The sequence below is a fragment of the Cnephaeus nilssonii genome, assembly GCF_951640355.1.
Source record: "Cnephaeus nilssonii genome assembly, chromosome: 10".
In the NCBI taxonomy this organism is placed as follows: Eukaryota; Metazoa; Chordata; class Mammalia; order Chiroptera; family Vespertilionidae; genus Cnephaeus; species Cnephaeus nilssonii.
Window position 1 is genome coordinate 46,038,314 of NC_137081.1, and position 22,929 is coordinate 46,061,242.

Genomic DNA, 22,929 nt, shown 5'->3' on the forward strand with positions numbered 1-22,929 from the left:
GAAAATGCATCTCAGAGAAATTTTGCTGCTGACTCAAACTTGCCAGATGCAAACATTCTGCATTTTGAATGGATGAGGGAAGGGGTGTGTTAGAAAAGGAGCCGAGAATGAGCAGGATAGTGATTCATGTAATGGTTGCCAAGAACCTTGAGTTTCAATCCCCCTTTTTATTTTCTAATATTTAAAACAATGTATTTTGTTCTCTTAATGGGAAATAAATACAATGGCTTTTTACTTCTAATTTTATTCAAATTTTATTTCACTGTACTTTTTTCTCAATCAAAAATTTTACTTTATTCTATAATTAACAACGTGGAACTTAAAGTTACATAATAAATTATCAACTTTGCTCCATGTGTGGAAAAAACAAATCACAGGATTTCTTCAGAATCCTTTACACACCCTTCTTCCCCAGTCAGCTTACTTCTGCAAGTACAGGAGATTGGAGCCCAGGGCCCCACTGAAGGTGGCACAGGGCTGCTGTGTACTGGTCAACCTGCACAACCAGAGGTGATGTTCCTGATGGCAGAGCCTTACTGTCCTGAGCATTGTGTTCGCAGGTTAACATGAATAGAGACTAAAGAAATACATTTCATCCATCGAGAGCCCCAACATGCCCTCCACGCACTGGCATGTAAGCCATTTGCTTTTAGCACAAGAGGGAAAAAAGATCCAGATATGCCAAGACCAGGGCAACTGCATTAGTCAAGCAAAAAATAAACAATAAACCAAAACAAAACATTGAAAGTCACCATGGAGGCATTTTATGTCATTTAAGACAAAAGGGTTTTGGTAAGGTTTATAAAGTCCTAGTGGGAGCGATTCTACTCCTCCTAAAGTAGGCTTTTCAATCACTTCCAGTATTGACATGTCTAAGCATGACTACTGGCCTCATGCACTTGATTTATTTTAGCATATGGTTGAGCTCACAGATCTTCTTTTCGACCAAATGTGTGGTTACCAATACTATACAAGTTTATACCTGAGCAGGATGTTTTAGAGAGCAAACTTAAACAAGATCTCTTATAGCAGTCTAAACCAGATTTATTATGAACCATGGAGAATTAGCAGGCTTTACACCTTAATCATTTCACAGATTCTGTAACCAAAAACTATGAAGTGCATATGCTAAAGTATTGTTGATCTATTAGGCAACTGATCCCAAATTTGAGAATAATAGCATGGAAACATAATCAAGTAACAAATAATATCCTCTCTTTAATAAAGAGGCTCAAGACCCACCTTATGAATGACTAGAATAACAGCCATCAAGATGTTGGAATTTGAAGCATGTACAAATGGTTCCCTAACATTGTCTTAAACTATCTTTAACCTTTTGGCCATCACCTTAAATTCCAGTGTTACAGATTGGTTTCTTTTGTTCCCAAGAGCTCTTTAAAATCCAAAAGCCCTTTGAAGGCATGCACTTGTGTTATGAAGATAATAATAATAATACATGTTTGTACATCTGTTTAGAGCAAATATTCTCAAGATGTATTCTGCGGTATAAAGAATCCTATGGTCAAATTATACTGGGAGATTCATAATAAAGTCAACACACTGCTGCACTTCTCAAAGCTTTGAAGATGCTGGTGTGCATTGGGAGTCTTCAAAGGAGATTCCAGTGGGCAGCATTCCCCCAATTGATTATACCAAAGGAGCAGAGATTTGTGAGACTGATGTTTCACAGTACACCCTTAGGGAAGCGCGTTGGCCATTCTTGCTATGTCCAGGTAGAAAGACTGCTAATATGGGTCGATGACAAAATGGAGTTGTTGAGTATACAGTGGAAACAAGCAGTTTCGTTTTCAGTGAGAAAAGTAAGAGAATTTGAAACTCAATTTGTTTTTCTCCTTCCTGTGGCCCTCTTCTGGCTGGTGTGGGATGGCTATTAGCTTCATCTAAGAAGGCTAGACGAACTCAGGGTGAGGGTCACTGGAAAGGACATTTCAAATGGGCATCTCTGGCCAACTAACTCTAATTCTGACTTAAAAAAGAGCAGCACTCTCCTTACACTTTTAAATATCTGTATATATAAAAGCCTAAGTGTTTATCTGGCCATCCGACTGGTAGCTATGATGCGCACTGACCACCAGGGGGAAGACATTCAATGCAGGAGCATATACATATATAAAAGGCTAAGTTGAGCCCTAGCCGATTTGGCTTAGTGGATAGAGCATCGGCCTGCAGACTGAAGGGTCCCAGGTTTGATTCCGGCCAAGGGCACATGCCTGGGTTGCGGGCTTGATCCCCAGTAGGGGATGTGCAGGAGGCAGCCAATCAATGATTCTCATCATTGATGTTTCTATCTCTCTCTCCCTTTCCCTTCCTCTCTAAAATCAATAAAAATATTTTTTTAAAAATAAAATAATAAAATAAATAAAAGGCTAAGTTGACTCGTGCATGCACAATACATATAAAGCTCTCACTGGCGCCAACCGCGCACATGTGTTTTGGTCTGTCATTATCGATCGTGAATTTGGTTGACACTTCTGTTATAGAGAAAGGGCAAATAGCAATATTAAAATATTTCTTCTAATTAATTTCCTTTCAATGTGCATGAATCTGTGCACCAGGTCACTAGTATATTTATATATTCTTATTGACTTCAGAGAGGAAGAGAAAGATAGAAACATCAATGATAAGAGAGAATCATTGATCAGCTGCCTCCTACATACCCCACACTGCGGATTGAACCTGCAACCTGGGCATATGCCCTGCCTGGGAATCTAACTGTGACCTCCTGGTCATAGGTCAATGCTCAACCACTGAGCCATGTAGGTTGGGCTCTTCTTACACTTTCTTCTCGAGTAGATGTAGAGATAAATCTGAAAGGACTTAGAGATTGCTTCTTATTAGGGAATTCATTGGGTTCCAAAGCCTAAGGACAGGTCCTGGTTGTTTGGGGCTTGAAAGTTACACAGTTTGGAGGTAGGGGGAACTTGTTAATAGGGACAAAAGTGACTATATAAAATGAGAAAAGGAATCACAAGATATTAGATTTTAAAAGTGGACATAAACCACAAATATCACAAAACCCAGAAAAACAGCACAAGTTTGATTAACTGCCTGACATATCTCTATGTTTTAAAAATATTTTTTTCTGTATGCTTGTTGTTTGCCTCTTCATATGAAGGTTTCAAATTTCGAAATAACAGTTCCTCTAACAAGTTTGAATTTTTTAATAGACAATTGGGAAAAGTTTCTTTCAGCATCTTAACTTAATGGAAATGTCATGTAAAACTTTAGAATTACTATGAAATTTTGGGAAGTTTTTACCTAGTTTATTTCATATATGAAATTTCAGAGTATTTCAAGTTTTCTTGTCAGTGACTAACATAAATAAACTACTCTGAGCTGAAAACACACATTAAACAGTTAGTTGGTTACCAACGTGTTATCGTAGCTTATTAATGAGTGAGATTTATGTTGAACCCTGTACCTTCTTCACACCATGGTGCCAGATGAGTTATGACAGTGGACAGCGGGAATATTTTGGTGGCTGACAATAATTCCACGGCGAATTTCCATAACATACCCCACAAAATTGAAACTAAATGCATCCTCAAAACACAGCTTCCACTTAGCTTGATCTCTCAAAACCCATGGCCACACCAACAACATTCACCTTCTGTCATGAGGTTGGGAAAGTCAGAGTTAAAAAGAACAGTGGTATTATTTTTTTATTTTTTTTTGAACAGTGGTATTATTAATTGCAATTAAAATACCTTAATTGGCCTGTCCAGCATGGCTCACTGGTTGAACCTCGACCTATGAACCAGGAGGTCACAGTTCGATTCCCAGGCAGGGCACATGCCCCAGTTTCAGGCTCGATCCCCAGTGGAGGGCGTCAGGAGGTGGCCGATCAATGATTTTCTCGCTCTCTCTCTCCTTTCTTTCTGAAATCAATAAAAATATATTTAAAAAATAAAATACTTAATTGTTCAAGTTTTACAAAAGCATATGATTTTGTAAGCATATTTCCAGAACCTCTCCCAGGTCCTCAGAGGAGTCCATATGAGTGAGGGAAGCTAAAGTTTAAGCTTCTTTTTTAAATGTATTTTTACTGATTTCAGAGAGAGAAAGGGAGAGAGAGAGAGAGAGAGAGAGAGAGAGAGAGAGACATCAATGATGTAAGGGAATCATTGATTGGCTGGCTCCTGTATGCCCTCTATTGGGGATTGAGCCTGCAACGGAGGTACGTGCCCTTGTCTGGAATCGAACCCAGGACCCTTCAGTCTTCGGGGCCAACACTCTATCCACTGACCAAACTTACTAGGGCATGAAGTTTAAGCTTCTTTAGCAACAGGATAAATCCTGCCTCTGAGGATCACACCCTTTTATACCCAGCTCCTTCCCGTTGGATATTTAAGCAGTTTTTAAAATATATATATTTTTTATTGATTTTTAGAGAGTGAGAAAGGGTGGGGGAGAGAGAAAAAGAAGCATTGATGTAAGAGGGGAACATCAGTTGGCTGCCTCCTGCATGATCCCCACCCCCACCCTACCCCCATCCCCACCTCACCATGGGAATCAAGGCCACAACCCTGGCATATGCCCTGAGCGGGAATTAAACCAGCAACCTTTTGGTGCACCGGACAACACCCAACAAATTGAGCCACACCAGCCAGGGCCTAATGGATATTTAATACTGCATCAACATAGAATAGTCTACTATGCATATATCCTACAGAAACTAAAAGTGTGGTAAAGTGCTGGCAAAAGAGTACTTTTCATAGCTCATAGCTCATCCTGTAGCTTGGGGTAGCCATTTTGGACAAGTTCTGGTCAATGAGACCTGAGAGAAAAGTTGATGAATGAAGGCTTCTGATAAATCTCTTACCAAGTTTTTGCTGGCACATGCCTTTTGCCCTTTGTCACTTCTTTTCTGCTTGGAACTCGTGCAATGCTGGAGGTAGAGCAGCCATCTTGTGAGCACAAATGACAACAAGAGGGCAACTGTCAGTCCACTCCCTTTCTAAGCCCCTGGTTCTATTATATTCACCAGTTTATTCTGTTCATCATATTTTTTATTCACTTGATTTTTAGATTCACTTGTTGATAGATATGTATTTGTTGTTCATAATTTTTATCTTTTCCTTTTTCTTCTTCTTCCTCTTCTTAAAGAATACCTTTCAGCATTTCATATAATACTGGTTTGGCGGTGATGAACTCCTCTAGCTTTTTCTTATCTGTGAAGCTCTTTATCTGACCTTCAGATTTATTGGTGCATGACAAAAAAAAAAAAATTGTTTCTTTTTTTGTTGTTGTTATTTTCTGCTGAATGCAATCACAAATTGAAACATTTCCCATGATAGTGATTTTGAAGTAAGGATCCAGGAGACAGAATTTCTTTTGCAACCCTCTGTGGGACTTCGCAATAAAGAATGCAAGTTGTTTTCACTTGAGTCTTTCCCATACTTGTCATTGACATTTTGAAACCAGGAAATATTTAAAGTCTTAAAATTATACTACCTATGTTTGAGTTGATTTTTCAATTTTATTTATATTCCCTCACTAATGTGGTGCATGGAAATTTCATTTAGGATACGGTATTGATTTAACATGATTTTCCCTGATTGACTTGTCCTTTGTAAAATGGAGATAATTACTGGTTCCTATTAAACACAAATGATGTAAATGAGTTTGTTTTAAGTTCTTTGTAAGTCATTCGTATTTCATTACTCCTATAAAGTACCTTCATTGGGCCTTAATGGCAGATTAGGATTCAGTAAAATAAGATTTTAAATGTGTCTAGAATTATTGCTTAAGCTAATGGACTTTGAACTTTTCAGGGTAATACTTTAGAATTTATCTTATTTTTCCTGAGAGCCTATCAGATATTCTTCACCTAGATCAGATGTAGGGATAAATGAGTTTCTCTTGACCTTTACACCATGCTTAAGTGCTCCTAATAATTCAGTGATATGTTTTTATATTTAATGCCCTTCCATGACTTTGCAATCCAGTCCAGAGTTTACAATATGTCATATAATCACCCCATTGACATGAAGTTTCTTTTTGTTGAAGAATATATCAATGTATTCTTTTATTGGTAAATGATTAGATATCTACTTATAGTAAGTTACTTATTATTCATTTATTCAACACATATTTAATGAGTGCCTATATAGAGCAGGTACAGTTCTATGCACTGGGGATGCAGTACAAATAAAGCTGATGAGGCTCTTATTCTTATAAAGTTGACATTCTAGCAGATGCAGACAATACACAATGTTGTTTTTTGTTGTTGCTACTGTTGTTTTAAATATATTTTTATTGATTTCAGAGAGGAAGGGAGAGGGAGAGATGGAAACATCAATGATGAGAGAGAATCATTGATCGGCTGCCTCCTGCACGCTCTCTACTGGGGATCAAGCCTAAAACCCAGGCATTTGGAATCGAACCTGGGAATCGAACACTGAGCCAAACCAGCTAGGGCCACAATATTGTTTAAAAACTAAAAATAGACCTAGGGAATGGTGGAGAGCTAGTTTTCTAAAAATCACGATTAGAGGATTCCAAAATCCAACAGCTCAAAAAATATCTCCCACTTGATTGAAATAATCTAGTGCCCCTTCTTAAAATTCTCTCTTACCCTTCAACTCATGGCATTGGCACAAACTGTAAATGCTCATTAATAGCTTAGAGTCATGAGTACGGTTAGGAAGTACTTGTGAAAATATTGTAGACTTTTAGGGATTTTTAACTCTAGAATGTCAAAACTGGAAGGGAATTTAGACATAATGTAGAAAACACATTACAGAGCCACCTGGATTATCAGTTTGAAAAATCAGGAACTTGGACCCTAAAAGAAGTGTACATACTCCAGGCCAGAATGTCTATTTCCCTAGGGGGGGTCCCAAATTGGAGAGGTTCCTGGAGGTAAATACCAAATTATAAAGGAGACTCCTAGAGATGGGTGGATGGGTGGAAGAAAGTACTGAAGGTAAACTTTTTTTGTTGTTGCTATTTTTATTAGAATTACCCTTACCTGGACCAATCAAGAAAAGAAAAAGAAGTATCTGGGTGAAATGACTTCATTCTCTTCTAGTTCATCTTCCATCAATTATATAAGAAAGAAATATAGTCATAACTATGAAAGGTGATTACAAAGAAATGGACTGATTATTTAAGCCCACATAACCTTCAAACTATGACTAGGGGTTCCTGCCCCCATTCCTTTGCAGTTTCAGTTAGAATGACTTTTAGTGTTGGGATTCTCCCAGCCCATTAGAAATTAAAGATACATAAAGTCAGCCTCTTAATGAGGTCATTATGGGCATTTGGGGCAGGATAACTCTTTGTTGTATAGGACTTATCTGCACATTGTAGGCTATAGAGCATCTCTGCCTCCTAACCACTAAATGATAAGGGCACCTCCCTGCTCATCATATGACAACCAGAAATTTCCTCAAACACCCCTACAAGGGAGGGGGGCTGTCTTATCCCCCTGTTGAAAACCACTGATAATGAAAAGAGGTACTTAAATATATCACATCCATATGACATAATCTGTGCTAGGCTAGATGTTTGTGTTCATTGCCATGGGAACACAGAGGAAGGGCGCCTAACCGAACCTAGTGATTTGCACAGGTATGTAAATAAGGATTATGCCTATTAAAATAACCAGACAATATCATTCCTACTCAAAATATTTTAGAAATTCTCTCTGGATTACTTTTAGAGCCTGAATCATGTTCTTTTGAAAACCTTCTTCCTTTGGAATCATCCCAAAGTCACTTGTAGCCAAGTCTTGTGAATAAGATGAGTGAACAAGCTGGACAATATTATTTTTAGTCAAAAGCAGTTTCACAGAACACGAAATGATGAGCTGACACTTAGTAGTTACTGAATTATGAAAAGCACTTAACTCAGGTTTTAATAAGAGGTGCCACTTGTTTTATTACTTTTCATATTCTTCTCATTATTATAAGGTTGTTAGCACCCTGATAAGTAGTGTGGGTACGGAAATGAAAGACTGTTAAGGAGTTCACGCTCCAGTGAGAGAGATAGGTAAGTAAACCAACAATTGCAGTGAAAACGTCTAAGAGCGAGCTGGAAGGGGCACATCGTGCTGCTGTGGGGGTGCCACCGAAGGGCGCCAGCTCAGTCTAACCGTGAGGAATGTGCCACGCTTGCCAAGGGAAACTGATGCTGCAGAGGAGTTTTGAATGTGCAGTGCTAATTGGCTTGGGGGAAGAAGGGAAGGTGTTCTAGACAAGCAACATATCCAAAGAAACCAAAGATTGGAAGAGTGGCGCTCTCCATGAGCTTCAAGCTCTATGGTGTCTGGAGCAGACAGTAGCAGGAGGGGCAGGAGATGACTCTGATGAGACAGGCAGCATCATTTGTCAAGCCACTTTTATGTACCACACCAAGACATTTGGACTTTGTATTGAAGATGAAGGATGGCCATTAAGGACTTACATGGCATAAATCTGATTATACTTGCATTTTTAAATCATTCTATCAGTAAAGTGGAAAATGAACTGAGAGAGTATGCTCTGGAGGCAGAGTATTAAGATGCTGGCAACAGGAGAGAAATAATGAAGTCCTTAATAAAGAGGTAGGAGTGGGGGTTAAAAGGAGAAGAATGCAAGACATTTTTCTGAAATTATAAAGTAACAGTAATTAAAACAATACAGTTATAGATCAGGAAAAGAAATCCATTCTGATCAATGGATCAGAATAGAGAGTTCAGAAACCAGAATGTGCATGGGAATTACATATTTTAGTAAAAATGGCACTTCAATTTAATAGGAACAGGATAGAATAGTTAATAAAAAGTATTTATTAGAGGGGTATATTTGTTTTATAATTAACAAATTATCCAAAACCTGGTGACTTAATAAAAATTTGTTACCTTGCAGTTCCATAGTCAGAACTCTGCCGTGGGTCTCAGTGGGCTGAAGCAAGGTGTCAGCGGGACTTCATTCCTTCCTGGAGCCTGGAGGCAAGAATCTATTCCCTTACCTTTTCCAGTTTTAGAAGCCACCCTCATTCCTTGTTCTTGGCCCCCTCTTCCATCCCTATAGCCAGCAACATTGCATTTCTCTAACCCAGTGGTTCCCAACATGGGGCACATGCCCCACAGGGGGGGCAATTTGATTTTTAAGAGGGGCAATTCAAGAATGAGTTATTAACAGTGAATTTTTTATGGTTCTAGGTGCCTCATATACAGTATATAATTACTAGGGGCCCAGTGCACAAATTCATGCACCTTGAATGGAACTGTGGGCCATGAGGCTGTGGTGGGCACAGGGGCGGGTCTCAGCCCATCTTCCATGCCCCCGCCCAGCTGCTCCTTCTACGGCCCCCAATCCCCTGTCTGCTGGCAGTCCAGCTCCCACCACAGCCACTCCCATGCACTGCTGGTGCCAGCCCCGTTCACACCCACTGATGGCGCAGAGCGATTGGGGCCAGCTCCAGCAGTGGGTGCAAGCGGGGCCAGCACCATCAGCAGGTGCAAGCAGCAGCTGCTGCCCCGATCGCCCCTCAGGAGCAGGGGGAGGTGGAGAAGCCCTCAGGGGCAATCGGTGATGGTGCCAGGCACTAGCAGCAGGTGCTAGTGGCGGCTCCAGCACTAGCAGAGGGTGCGAGTGGGGCCGGTGCCAGCAACCAGTGTGAACACCGGGCGGGACCATGGTGTGTGGGAGCAAAGAATCTTCAGTAACCACCAGAGGCTCGCCCTGATGATAGTGACCAGTGCCCTGCCTTGGTCAGGCGCCCCTGCTCACCTGCTCCACCATCCCACCACAGCTGATGCCTGCCATGTTCTGCACGCGCGCCCTAGTGGTCAGCGCATGTCATAGCGACCGGTTGCTCAGTTGCTCGGTTGTTCTGCCATTCAGTCTATTTGCATATTATCCTTTTATTATATAGGATATATTGTGACGTATTTATGCATTTCAGTTCTCTATTATATGTTTTGAAACTCTATTTGCTATTTTTTCATATCACTTCATATTATTATTATTTTTTAACAATTTCTTAGTGATTTCTTCTCAAGTACTTCAACTATACTTTCTTTTATTTTTTTCCATTTCATGTATGCTATGCTCTTTTGAAGCTTGTTTAGACCAAGTTAATGGCCTTTTAGGCTTCCTCCATATGAATAGGAGGTCACCTTTTGACTAATAAGACTTATGTGTCACAGTGGAGGTACCAGGCTTTTAGAGATGCTTAGGTGGGTCATGGCCAAAAAAAGATTGGGAACCACTGCTCTAACCATTCTTCTATAGTTGCATTTTCCTCTGACCACAGCCAGGAGAGGTTCTCCATTTTTAAGTATTCATGTGATTAGATTGGGCCCACTCAGATAATCCAGGATAATCTCCTCATTTCAAATTTCATAATCTTATTCATGAATAAGATTCATGTGAGATAATATGTGTGTGTGTGTGTGTGTGTGTGTGTGTGTGTGTGTGTGTGTGTGTTCTGGGGGTTTAGGGTGTGGATACCTCTGCCAGATCATTATTCAAACTATCACAGGTGAAAAACATGATTTAGATTCTTACCTCCTACCATAAGCAAAGAATAAACTGCTTATGGATTTAAGATCTGCGGATGAAAGAGGGGTTCTCCTGGAAGTAACCTGTGATCATAAATTCCTAACTGTGCAGGTCGTGGTGGGTAATCATGCCTATAACTTCTTTAGAAAAAGGTGTTAAGCAAGGCTGTCCATTGTTCTTGTGCATCCTGGTTACCATACCTTTGAAATGCCAGAGTAATCCTCTTTGGCATACCCCTCCGAAGCAGAACCACCTGTAAAGAGCACACAATCTTGTTAACCATCCTGCAATCCAATCACCATGTTGTTTTCTCTCACCCTCATGTAATCTTCCTTAGGCTCCCTCCTCAATTCCACATGCATAAAAGAAACTGCAAACTGTCATTCTCTGGAGCATTTGAGATCTTGCTTCCTGACAATTGCCATCAGTTGGGCTCAAATAAACCCTTATAAAAATCCACTACAGTTTAGATGTTTCTTATGTCAACAGATGGTATCTGCCAGGTTTTTGACTGAAAAATTACTCTTCCATCCTTTTATAATTAGTATTTGAAGGAAATACTCAAGATCATGTAAATTCTGTTCCTCATTCCATTTCATCCATTGATACCTCTTTCCTGAAGTACTACTTCTCTTATTGCCAAAGGGATTTCCTAGTTCCATAATTTCTTCTATATTTATTAGTACAGAGAGTGAAATTTAGCCCTATCCCTGGAGATATCCATTACTAACATTAATTTTTGATAGTTTGGTGATTTTTTTTCTCTCCAGGTGTTCATATATAAGAGAAGCTGGTGGTTGGATTGATTCAGAGTGGATTTAGTAACTGACCTTTCAAAGGACTAAGGAATTTAATTGTCTTGGCAAGAGTGGGATTGAAGGGATGAATTGTGGGATCTGGCTGAATAAAGTAAGAAGTGAAGCCAGAGGAAGCTGACAGATTACAAAGACATGGAGAGAGGTGAGGATTTAGAACCTTGAGGATGGTAACATTATGGGGGGCAGTTCTGAAGACACACCAAGATATTAGAGCACCTGAGTTTTAAGTGTTGGCTCACATCGGTCACACCACTACAATCCTCTTGGATTTTTCAGACACACACTAATATTTTAGAATCTTTATATGATCCATCCTAATTGAAGTCAGGAATCAAGTCAACATTGCTTTCACTTGTGAGTCTGACAACTTTGGGGTCTTGAGGATGTTAGAGTTCTACACCAGCAACTTTGATGTTTTATTCCAGTTCAGAAAAGAAACACCATATAATGTTTGAACTACTATTTTCTTTAATGAGACATTAATTCTTCCAGCTTCTGTTGGAAGATCAGAACAAATGCAGACTTTTACTGTCTTTGTTCATAATCCAAAAGAAACTTTCTTGTGCTCAAACTTTCTTACAGAATGGATCAGTTCCTTTATCTAAATATAACTCCTCGATCATTGTTTTCAGAGTTAATTATCTCTGAACTTTTCAGCATTTTTGTTAAGTCTTATATCTCATGAGGGGCATCTTCTCTACCTTTGAACTTTGTGTTAAAGTAAAAAAAAAATACTTCCTCTTACCATTGTTTTTATGCCCACATACTCCTAGTATGTCAAGTGACTCATCTGCAGAATTTGCATGACTGGAAATATGGTTTCAAATCTTCGTGTGAATAACAGTCATACATTTTAAGCCACTGTAGAAAAACGCTGTGTGACACTTTAGCAACAAGTTAAAACATGTTGCAATCTTCCCAGCTCAGACAGTTCCTCCTCTGTTTCCAGGAATCATGGGAGAAAACCGTTCTTCTCCTTAGTTTGCAGCACGACTGTGTGCTAATCTGTGATTTCAATGATCTATACTCAAGAAGAAAGATACTAATGTGCATAAAACAACTGATAATGTGACGAGGCTTTCTTTCTCATTAGCTAAGCATCTGAATTTCTGTGACAGACACTATCTGCCACCACTGGGACCTAAAAGGATGTCTTCTCCTGCCTTCTCAAATGACTGCTCTTTAATGGCTCCTTTAAAAATTCCTCATTTGTGAATAATAAAAGTGATGTATAGGGCAAATACAATCTGCATGATTGTCAACCCAAAAATTACTTCCTCTTCTGCTTTTCTCCCTTTTCTTTTTTTAATATAAAAGCAATGAAAGAAACTAGGTTCTTAAATATTAGACTCACAGCAACAAAGAGCCTGGTCATGTTTCAAAGCCTCTGAAAAATGTCTAGAGGACAAGTTGAGGTCAGTGGAGGAATCCACACCTTCTCTAACCTTTTCTTCCTCTTAGCCAGGATTCCAACTCACACGGGTATGATTCTCCTAACAGTTAAAAAATCAGGTCTTTCTAATGAGAGTAAGAAAGAAAAAAAAAAAGTCATATATATTCATTTGGTTTGGGAATGGAAGGGTTCCCTATAATTTAGATTAAGAAACAGGATGACTCATTACAACTATGAAGGTTATTAAAGAAATCAATAAATTGGTCACACCACTACAACTGTGCTTGTCATCACAGTAGCATTGCTAATTTCCCTATACAGTTGGTAATTGCTATTTCATATCTTCTTATATGGACTATAAGACCCATTCTGGTGTAACAATAAATATTAGAATAGTCTTCAAATCCATCATTAGATGAGACTATAAAAAGCTGTAAGTAGAGCAGGTGCAAGCTACTGAAAGAGTCAGAACCAAAATTGGCAAGAGTCACTCAAAATTACAACATTGGGTTCTTCATTGTGGCTAGAAATGGAGGTGCAGCCAGTTCTGAGACCTCAGAGTGGTCTCCTGGGATGTGTAGTTGTAGGAGATGGGGGATAATAGACAACTCTTAGACTAGGCCCTTCACCCCTGCAACTGTTGGAGGATGTTGTTTTTTGTCCTTTGCAGGTTATGTGGGCCAATGCTGAGCCTTTTCTGTCTTCTGTGTAAAAGCCTTCCCAAGATGAGGGCGGCAAAACTCAGGACACCCTGGAAGCTGCATGGCCCTGGAGAGGAACCTGAACCAGGCCCTTTTGGAGCTGCAGGCCCTGGAGTCTGCCTGCGCAAACCCTCATGTAAGTACCCCTTTTATCCATGCCTACCCATCCCAAGACCTTCCCTGGAATGAAGTTTATATTCTAAGCGTTGGCCTCACTGGGGCAAATTTCCTCCTGAACATTATTCCCCCATCTGTCGCACTGTACAGGTGGCAGCATTTTCTCTTCCAACACTCGGTTCTGTGACTTCCTGAAGAACTACTTCCTGGGTGAGGAGGTGAAACTCATCAAGAAGATGGGCAACCACCTGACTCACCTCCGCAGGCTGGCCGGCCCCCAGGCTGGGCTGGGCGAGTATCTCCTGGAAAGGCTCACCTTCAAGTACGACCAGGAGCCTTTGGAGCCCAGAGGCCTTTGAGGGGCCCCTCTGCATTCCCCTGGTGTCTGGCTTTTGCCTGAGCCTCTCCCTGAAACCACTAGCCATTCTTTTAACCACCATGAAGCCCACTCCCATACATTGGACCAATTGGAAACAATAAAGCTTTTTGCAGCAAAAAATAAAAATAAAAAATTGCAGCATTGATTGAAAATTCACTGAATTATCCAATACAATAAAAAGTATATACAAAATTTAATAGTCATCAGTGTAAAAGGCCATAATACTCCAAAATTAAGACTGTTTTGCCCAGCCAGTGTGGCTTAGTGGTTGAGCGTTAACCTATGAACCAGGAGGTCATGGTTCAACTCCCAGTCAGGGCATATGCCGGGGTTGGGAGCTCGATCCCCAGTGTGGGGAGTGCAGGAGGTCAGATTTCATTGGTGTGACAGGGGCAGAAAGCCCTGAGTCATACCTCAAACACTGTTGTGGGGTCTGTGGCATGCAGGGACCCCACATATACTGTATATTTAAAAGTAAGACTGTTTTGATAATGTTAAGTTAAATTGCTACCCCCAACCAGGAAAGTGGTACAAAACCTAACCTCACACTTATATTTCTTCAGTTTAATAAGCCTATAAAATATTTAACAAAAAGAATAAAGCAACATACATTATAGCAGCTTTGTTTGACTCTATTTGGACAAGTAAAATCTTAAGCTTCTCTCTAGTTTTCCTTATAAAGCTGACTGATTCTCAATCCATTTTAGCTACTCCTTTGCTTAAATATGTCTGGGTTACTTTGATGGCCAGTCTTGGAGTAATCTTTCTGCCGCCCTTCTGCCTGTTCTATAGCTTTTGTTACCACCGTCACAGGTATGTCTGAACTCAAGCCTGTTTCCTTTATATTCACAGTCAAAGAAGAAGTACGGGGGGGGGGGGGGGGGGGGAAAGGTGTACAAAAGGGTGAGAAGCTGAGGAGCACACTTCCCTTCAGCTCCAGTCTGCAATCTAAAGCTCTATGACATTCCATACAGGAATAAAAAAGCATAGTCTGTGGAGACAGAAATATAGTGATCCCTCGGTATCTGCCGGAGATTGGTTCCAGGATCCCCACAGACACCAACATCCATAGGTGCGCAAGTCCCTTATATAAAATGATGTGTTAGCACATAACCTACACACATCAGCATATTTTAAATCATCTGTAGATTACTTAGAGTAACTAATACAATGCAAATGTTATGTGAATAGTTGTTATACTGTATTGTTTATGGAATAATGACAGAGGGAAAAGTCTGTACATATTTAGTACAGACACAACCATCGTAGGCTTACCTACATAGCACAGGTCAGCAACAATGTGGCTTCTTTCTTTCTTTCTTTCTTTCTTTCTTTCTTTCTTTCTTTCTTTCTTTCTTTGTTGTTGTTGTTGTTTGTTTGTTTTATATTGTCCATCCGAGTTTGAATCTGCAGATGCAGAACCCACATGTATAGAGGGCCGGCTGCAAATAAAAGGTAGTATTCAGAGCAGTTGAAGGCATGGACTTTGGCTTCAAGTAGACCTGGGTTCCAATTCTGTTTTCTTCCCTTAAGACCTGCATGGCTTTGGACAAGTTCTCTAATCTATCTAAACCTCCTCTTTCTCATTGGTAACATAAGGATAGCAAGAGTACCTATTTCATTGAATTTATTGTTCGGATCAAATTAGGTAGTGCCTGGCATATGGTAAGCATTAAAGAATGCTTGCTGGTATAACATTGGTGCTATTAGTATAAAAATATTTTCGTTTGAAAAATTCACTATATCCTTGATAGGAAATGCTCCCATATCTTTTTGGGGACCTCATTCAACAATGACTCTGAGCCTAAAAACTGCTGTATTTGATTCACTTTGTTAGTTGAGAAGAGACAGGTTCTGGGCAAACTTTTGTTTAGTATCTTTAATACCTGTTTTTCTTTGATGACCAGTTCTGTTTCAAATTTGGTTTTCTCATTTCAGTGACTACCCCTCTACCTTCATGATGTGTATGGTTCTGCATGCCAGGGACCCTACAACAGTGTTTGAGGTATGACTCAGGGCTTTCTGCCCCTGTCACACCAATGAAATCTAACCTCTATGTAGATGGTCAACATGCTATGATATTTTTTTGGCTCAGGTATACTAACATTTATTCTAATTATTTATATGTTTATCCAAAGCCCTCAGCCCATTATGTTATTTACTAAGTGTTACTACCATATTTTATACAGTCTAAAATACATTGATTATTGCTGGGGAGTAGGGACTAGGGAAGTTAGACAAATGATATCAAAAGGTACATATTTCGAGTTATAAGGTAAATAAGTACTGGGGATTAATGTACAACATGATGACTGTTGACACTGCTATATTGGTATGGTATATATGAAAGCTGCTAAGAGAGTAGATCATAAAAGTTCTTATCACAAGGAAAAAAACTTTTCTTTCTTTTTTCCCCTTTTCTTTTTGGTAAAATATATGAGGGGAGGGGAGGGGAGGGGAGGGAAGGGAAGGGAAGGGAGGGGAGGGGAGGGGAGGGGAGGGATAGATGTTAACTAAATTATTGTGGTACTCTGCATGGAGATGGCATTTAAACCTACCCAATGTGGTTCTCGACACTGGTCCCATGTTAGAATCTCTATGAAATCCTAGCTCTGCACCCAGAGGCTCTGATACAAGAGGGGCCTGGATTTGAGATTTTATTTTAAAAGCATCTCAGGTGATTCTAATGTGTAGCCAGGCTTAAGAACCAGGGCGAAATGGGACTGGGTAGTTGATGGTAGGAAGGGAAGGACTGGGTAGTTGATGGTAGGAAGGGAAGGGAAGGGAAGGGAAGGGAAGGGAAGGGAAGGGAAGGGAAGGGAAGGGAAGGGGAGGGGAGGGGAGGGGAGGGGAGGGGAGGGGAGGGGAGGGAAGGGAAGGAAAGGGAAGGGAAGGGAAGGGAAGGGAGGGGAGGGGAGGGAAAGGAAGGGAAGGGAAGGGGAGGGGAGGGGAGGGAAGGGGAGGAGAAGGGGAGGGAAGGGAAGGGAAGGGAAGGGAAGGGGAGGGGAGGGGAGGGGAGGGGAGGGAAGGGAAGGGAAGGGAGGGGAGGGAAGGGGAGGGAAGGGAAGGGAAGGGAAGGGAAGGGAAGGGAAGGGAAGGGGAGGGGAGGGGAGGGGAGGGGAGGGGAGGGAAGGGAAGGAAAGGGAAGGGAAGGGAAGGGAAGGGAAGGGAGGGGAGGGGAGGGAAAGGAAGGGAAGGGAAGGGGAGGGGAGGGGAGGGAAGGGGAGGAGAAGGGGAGGGAAGGGAAGGGAAGGGAAGGGAAGGGGAGGGGAGGGGAGGGGAGGGGAGGGAAGGGAAGGGAAGGGAGGGGAGGGAAGGGGAGGGAAGGGAAGGGAAGGGAAGGGGAGGGGAGGGGAGGGGAGGGGAGGGAAGGGAAGGGAAGGGAGGGGAGGGGAGGGAAGGGAAAGGAAAGGAAAGGAGGGGAGGGGAGGGGAGGGGAGGGGAGGGGAGGGAAGGGAAGGGAAGGGAAGGGAAGGGAGGGGAGGGGAGGGGAGGGGAGGGAAGGGAAGGGAAAGGAAAGGAAAGGAGGGGAGGGGAGGGGAGGGGAGGGGAGGAGAAGGGGAGGGAAGGGAAGGGAAGGGAAGGGGAGGGGAGGGGAGGGGAGGGGAGGGAAGGGAAGGGAAGGGAGGGGAGAGGAGGGGAGGGAAGGGAAAGGAAAGGAAAGGAGGGGAGGGGAGGGGTGGGGTGGGAGGGAAGGGAAGGGAAGGAGGGGAGGGGAGGGAAGGGAAGGGAAAGGAAAGGAGGGGAGGGGAGGGGAGGGGAGGGGAGGAGAGGGGAGGGAGGGAAGGGAAGGGGAGGGAAGGGAAGGGGAGGGGAGGGGAGGGAAGGGAAGGGAAGGGAGGGGAGGGGAGGGGAGGGAAGGGAAAGGAAAGGAAAGGAGGGGAGGGGAGGGGAGGGAAGGGAAGGGAGGGGAGGGGAGGGGAGGGGAGGGAAGGGAAGGGAAAGGAAGGAGGGGAGGGGAGGGGAGGGGAGGGGGAGGGGAGGGGGAGAGGGGAGGGAAGGGGAGGGAAGGGGAGGGAGGGGGGAGGGGAGGGGAGGGAGGGAAGGGAGGGAGGGAGGGGAGGGGAGGGGAGGGGAGGGAAGGGAAGGAAAGGAAGGTGGGGTGGGGTGGGGTGGGAGGGGGAAGGGAAGGGTTGGGATGGGAGGGTGGGTGGGGAGGGGTGGGAAGGGATGGGTAAGGAAGGAAGGAGGGGAGGGGAGGGGAGGGGAGGGGAGGGGGAGGGGTGGAGAGGGGAGGGAAGGGAAGGGAAGGGGAGGGGAGGGGAGGGGAGGGGAGGGAGGGAAGGGAAGGAGGGGAGGGGAGGGGAGGGGAGGGGAGGGAAGGGAAAGGAAAGGAAAGGAGGGGAGGGGAGGGGAGGGAAGGGAAGGGAAGGGAAGGGAAGGGAAGGGAGGGGAGGGGAGGGGAGGGAAGGGAAGGGAAAGGAAAGGAAAGGAGGGGAGGGGAGGGAGGGAAGGGAAGGGAAGGGAGGGAAGGGAGGGGAGGGGAGGGAAGGGAAGGGAAGGGAAGGGAAGGGAGGGGAGGGGAGGGGAGGGAAGGGAAGGGAAGGGAAGGGAGGGGAGGGGAGAGGAGGGAAGGGAAGGGAAGGGAGGGGTGGGGAGTGAAGGGAAGGGAAGGGAAGGGAAGGGAAGGGAAGGGAAGGGAAGTCAAGAACTGAGCATTGGTGGGCTCCAGGCATGCTCTCCCTCCAGGGAGCACAACGGGGCCATTCCCTACCCCTCTCTTTCTTCCCCCACAGGCATGTGTCCCCTAACCTCTAAGAGACCCGTGAGACTTGCAACCAGGGAAGAAATGGTTCTTGTTTCACTGTCCTGTATGTTTTTGCTGCGGTCAATGAATTCTTGCTTGCTTTAAAAAAAAAGTCTTGGTGGGCTCCAATATTTAGTGGATCAGAAGAGGAGTCAGAAGGTCTGGCAACAGGACTCATTAAAAGAAGCCATAAAGGTAGGAGGGAAACCAGGATAGTGTCCAGAAGGCCAAATAAAGACAGAGGTTCAAGGAAGAGGGAGCAGTCAGCTGAGCCAAGACTGTTGGAAGATAAGGACTAAGCATTAACTGTTAATGACGTGTGTTACAAACAGAACAGGAGATAGCAAATGCCCTTCCTATTTTCTTCATTGTATATATTCATATCAAGCAAAATTGGGAGTAGTAAGATGTTCAATAAATAAAAAATAATTTAAAATGTAAAGGCAATATAATATTACTGAAAATTGTCTTCTAAATCGCTTCTCTTTCTCTAAGTGAATAAATAGCCATGGAAAGTTTGGACAATTGAGAAAAAGGGAGAAAAATATTACCCATACTATATTCTTTTGTGCTAACACAAGCACCATTATTTAGTCATTCATTCACTTTCATTTAGTGAAGTGCTACTCTTTAACAGACTCTGTGCTAGGGATATACTAGTAGAAATAAGTACAAGAAAATATTTCTGCTCTTAAGTAATTCAGGACCTAATCGGGGAAATGAACACTTAAAAAAATTAAAAAGCCAGTGATAAGTGATGTAATAAAGGTGATATACAGTATACTGTGGGATCAGAGAAGATAGAGAGCTTAATATTGCATGTTAAATGATAATTATGAAGAGCACCTTAGCAAACTAGAAAATTACTCATGTTTGTAATGTTAGTGATAAAAAATAATGGAAAATTGGGTGTAACTCATGATCACAATCATGTAAAAATGTGGTCCCTGAAGGTTTCTCAATCAAGGAAAGGCTTGAGCTGAGTCTTGGATGATGGGCCAGGGCAGTGGTCGGCAAACTCATTAGTCAACAGAGCCAAATATCAACAGTACAACGATTGAAATTTCTTTTGAGAGCCAAATTTTTTAAATTTAAACTTCTTCTAATACCACTTCTTCAAAATAGACTCACCCAGGCCATGGTATTTTGTGGAAGAGCCACACTCAAGGGGCCAAAGAGCCGCATGTGGCTCGCGAGCCACAGTTTGCCGACCACGGGACCAGGGGGAAAAAAGGGAATTCTGAGCTGGAAGAAGGCATGGATAGTGAAACCTGTTTGGCCACTGTAATAACTTTGGTGTGGCTGCAGTGTGCGATTCCCACGAGGGAGTAACCAGGCATAAAACTGGAAAGACGGGCAGGTGACAAGATAAAAAAGATTAAAAGAGAATCCAATAAGCTGTGCTAGAAAATTTGAAAATGTTCTAGTCACTTATGAATAGCCACAGAACCACAGATTAATTTTAAAGTGGAAACGCATGTTCAGATTTGGTATAACAAATATAACCTCAGCAGCTGAACAGAAGGGGGATGAAATTGAAAGCAGGAACACTAGTTAGTAAGCTTTTGCAATAATTTAGGTGGGAAATGATAGAGACAATGGCAGAAGAATGGATGGATGGATGGATGGATGGATGGATGGATGGATGGATGGATTTATAGATAGATGGGAATGAATTAAAAGAGCTCTTTGTTTTAGGAGACAGTGTGGATTTAGGGAATGGTAAGTGATGAGGGTATGGAGAGTGAGGAGTGGGGAAAAATAAGAATGACTCTCAGATCCCTGGTTTGGATAATTGAATTCCTATTTTTGTTCTCATCCCTGGCCACCTTTCTACGCAAGATAACAAATAGAAGAGGAAGACATTGAATATTCTGCTCAGGATAAATGTGTGGGCTGGAGATACAGATTTAAGAGTCACCATTACATGTGAGATTCTTGGGAGTCATTCCAATGGAAGAGACTGGGTAAAACATTACCAGCATCTCAGAAGCCTCCCTCATATACCCCCCAGAGTAATCCCTGTCCTGTTTTTTAACACTATAGAATGGTTTTGCCTTTTCTTGAACTTTATGTAAAAGGAATTACATAGTATGTTATCTTTTGTGCCTGTCTTCTTTTGTTCCACATTATGTTTGTACAATTCATCTGTGTTACTGTGTATAGTTGTGATTTGTTAATTCTCATTTCTATGTAGTATTCCCTTGTGTGAATGTTCCACAATGTATTTATTCTGGTATGCATCTGGGTAGGTTCTGGTCTGGAGATATTATGAACAGTGCTGCTTTATGGACATTCATGTACATGTTCTTTGATAAATATATGTATGCATTTCTGTTAGAATTTACCTAAAATGATACTGATGGATCATAAAATATGTTTATGTTTAACATTGGTAGTTACTGCCCTGGGGAGAGGGCCTAAGTTGTCAGTCGGACATCCTCCAAGGGCTCCCAGTCTGTGAGAGGGTGCAGGCTGGGCTGAGGGACCCCACCCCCCCACCGAGTGCACAAATTTCATGTACTGGGCCTCTACTATCCTATATAATAAAGAGCTAATATGCTAATTAGACCAAACAGCAGAACGACTGTCCGGACAACTTTCCGGATGAAGCCAGGGCTGTGAGGGCCAAGGCAGCAGCTGGGGCTATTAGGGCCTACCCTTGCATGAATTTTGTGCATCGGACCTCTAAAATATATATATATATATATATATATATATATATATATATATATATATATATATATGAAAGTTAACATGTTAATTAGACCAGACAGCCAAACAACCTTCTGGACATCATTCTAGACGTCCTTCCTGACAAAGCCATGGTGGCGGGGCTGAGGCAGAGGTGGTGAGGGGCGATCAGGCAGGCAGGCAGAGGGGTTAGGGGTGATCAGGCAGGTAGGCGAGTGGTTAGGGGTGATCAGGCAGGCAGACAGTCAGAGAGGTTAGAGGCAATCAGGCAGGCAGGCAGAATGGTTAGGGGTGATCAGGCAGGCAGGAGAGTGGTTAGGGGCAATCAGGCAGGCAGGCAGACAAGCGGTTAGGAGCCAGCGGTCCTAGATTGTGAGAGGGTGCAGGCCGAGCTGAGGGACCTCCCCCCATGCACGAATTTCATGCACCGGGCCTCTAGTATATATATATATATATATATATATATATATATATATATATATATATATATATATTTCAGAGAGGAAGGGAAAGGGAGAGAGAGATAGAAACATCAATGATGAAAGAGAATCATTGATCAGTTGCCTTCTGCACACCCAACACTGGGGATTGAGGCCCAAACCCAGGCATGTGCCCTGACCAGGAATTGAACTGTGACCTCCTGGTTCAAAGGTCAACACTCAACCACTGAGCCACACTGGCTGGGCAGGAATACATTTTTTAAAGGGCTCTTAATCCATATTTTTAAATTGCTTTCAAAAAGAAATTCTATCATCTATATTAATAAAAGGGTAATATGCAAATTTGTCATGACACCCTCACAGTAACAACCGAACAGCAGGCTGCATGGGGTGATGAGGCTGGCCAGGGGGTTTAGTGAGGGACAACCAAACGACTGAGCAGCAGGCTGCATGGGGCAACCAGGCTGGCAGGGAGTTAGTGAGGGATGACCAAACAACTGAACAGCAGGCTGCGTGGGGCGACCAGGCCAGCAGAGGGGGGCAGTGAGGGGCAACCACGTCAGCAGAAGGGGGAGGTGAGGGGCAACCAGGCTGGCAGGGGGGGCAGTGAGGGGCAACCATGTCAGCAGAAGGGGGCAGTGAGGGGCAACCAGACTGGCAGGGGGGGCAGTGAGGGGTGACCAGGCTGGCAGAGGGGGGCAGTAAAGGGCAACCAGGCTGGCAGGGGGGCAGTTAGGGGCAACCAGGCCAGCAGGAGGGTCAGTTGGGGGCAACCAGGCCAGTGGGGGGGCAGTTAGGGGCGATCAGGCAGGTAGGCAAGTGAGCAGTTAGGAGCCAGAAGTCCCGGATTGTGAGAGGGATGTCCAACTGCTGGTTTCAACCCGATCCCCCAAGGAGTCCCAGATTGGAGAGGGTGCAGGCTGGTCTGAGGGGACCCTCTCCCCCTGTGCATGAATTTCGTGCACCGGGCCTCTAGTCTATAATAATAAAAGCGTAATATGCTAATTAGACCAGACATCCTTCTGGACATCCTTCTGGAGGAAGCCGTGGCAACGGGGGCCAAGGCAGAGGCAGCAGAGGCGACAGAGGTCCCGGGCCGTGGCGGCGGTGGGGGCCGAGCCCCTTG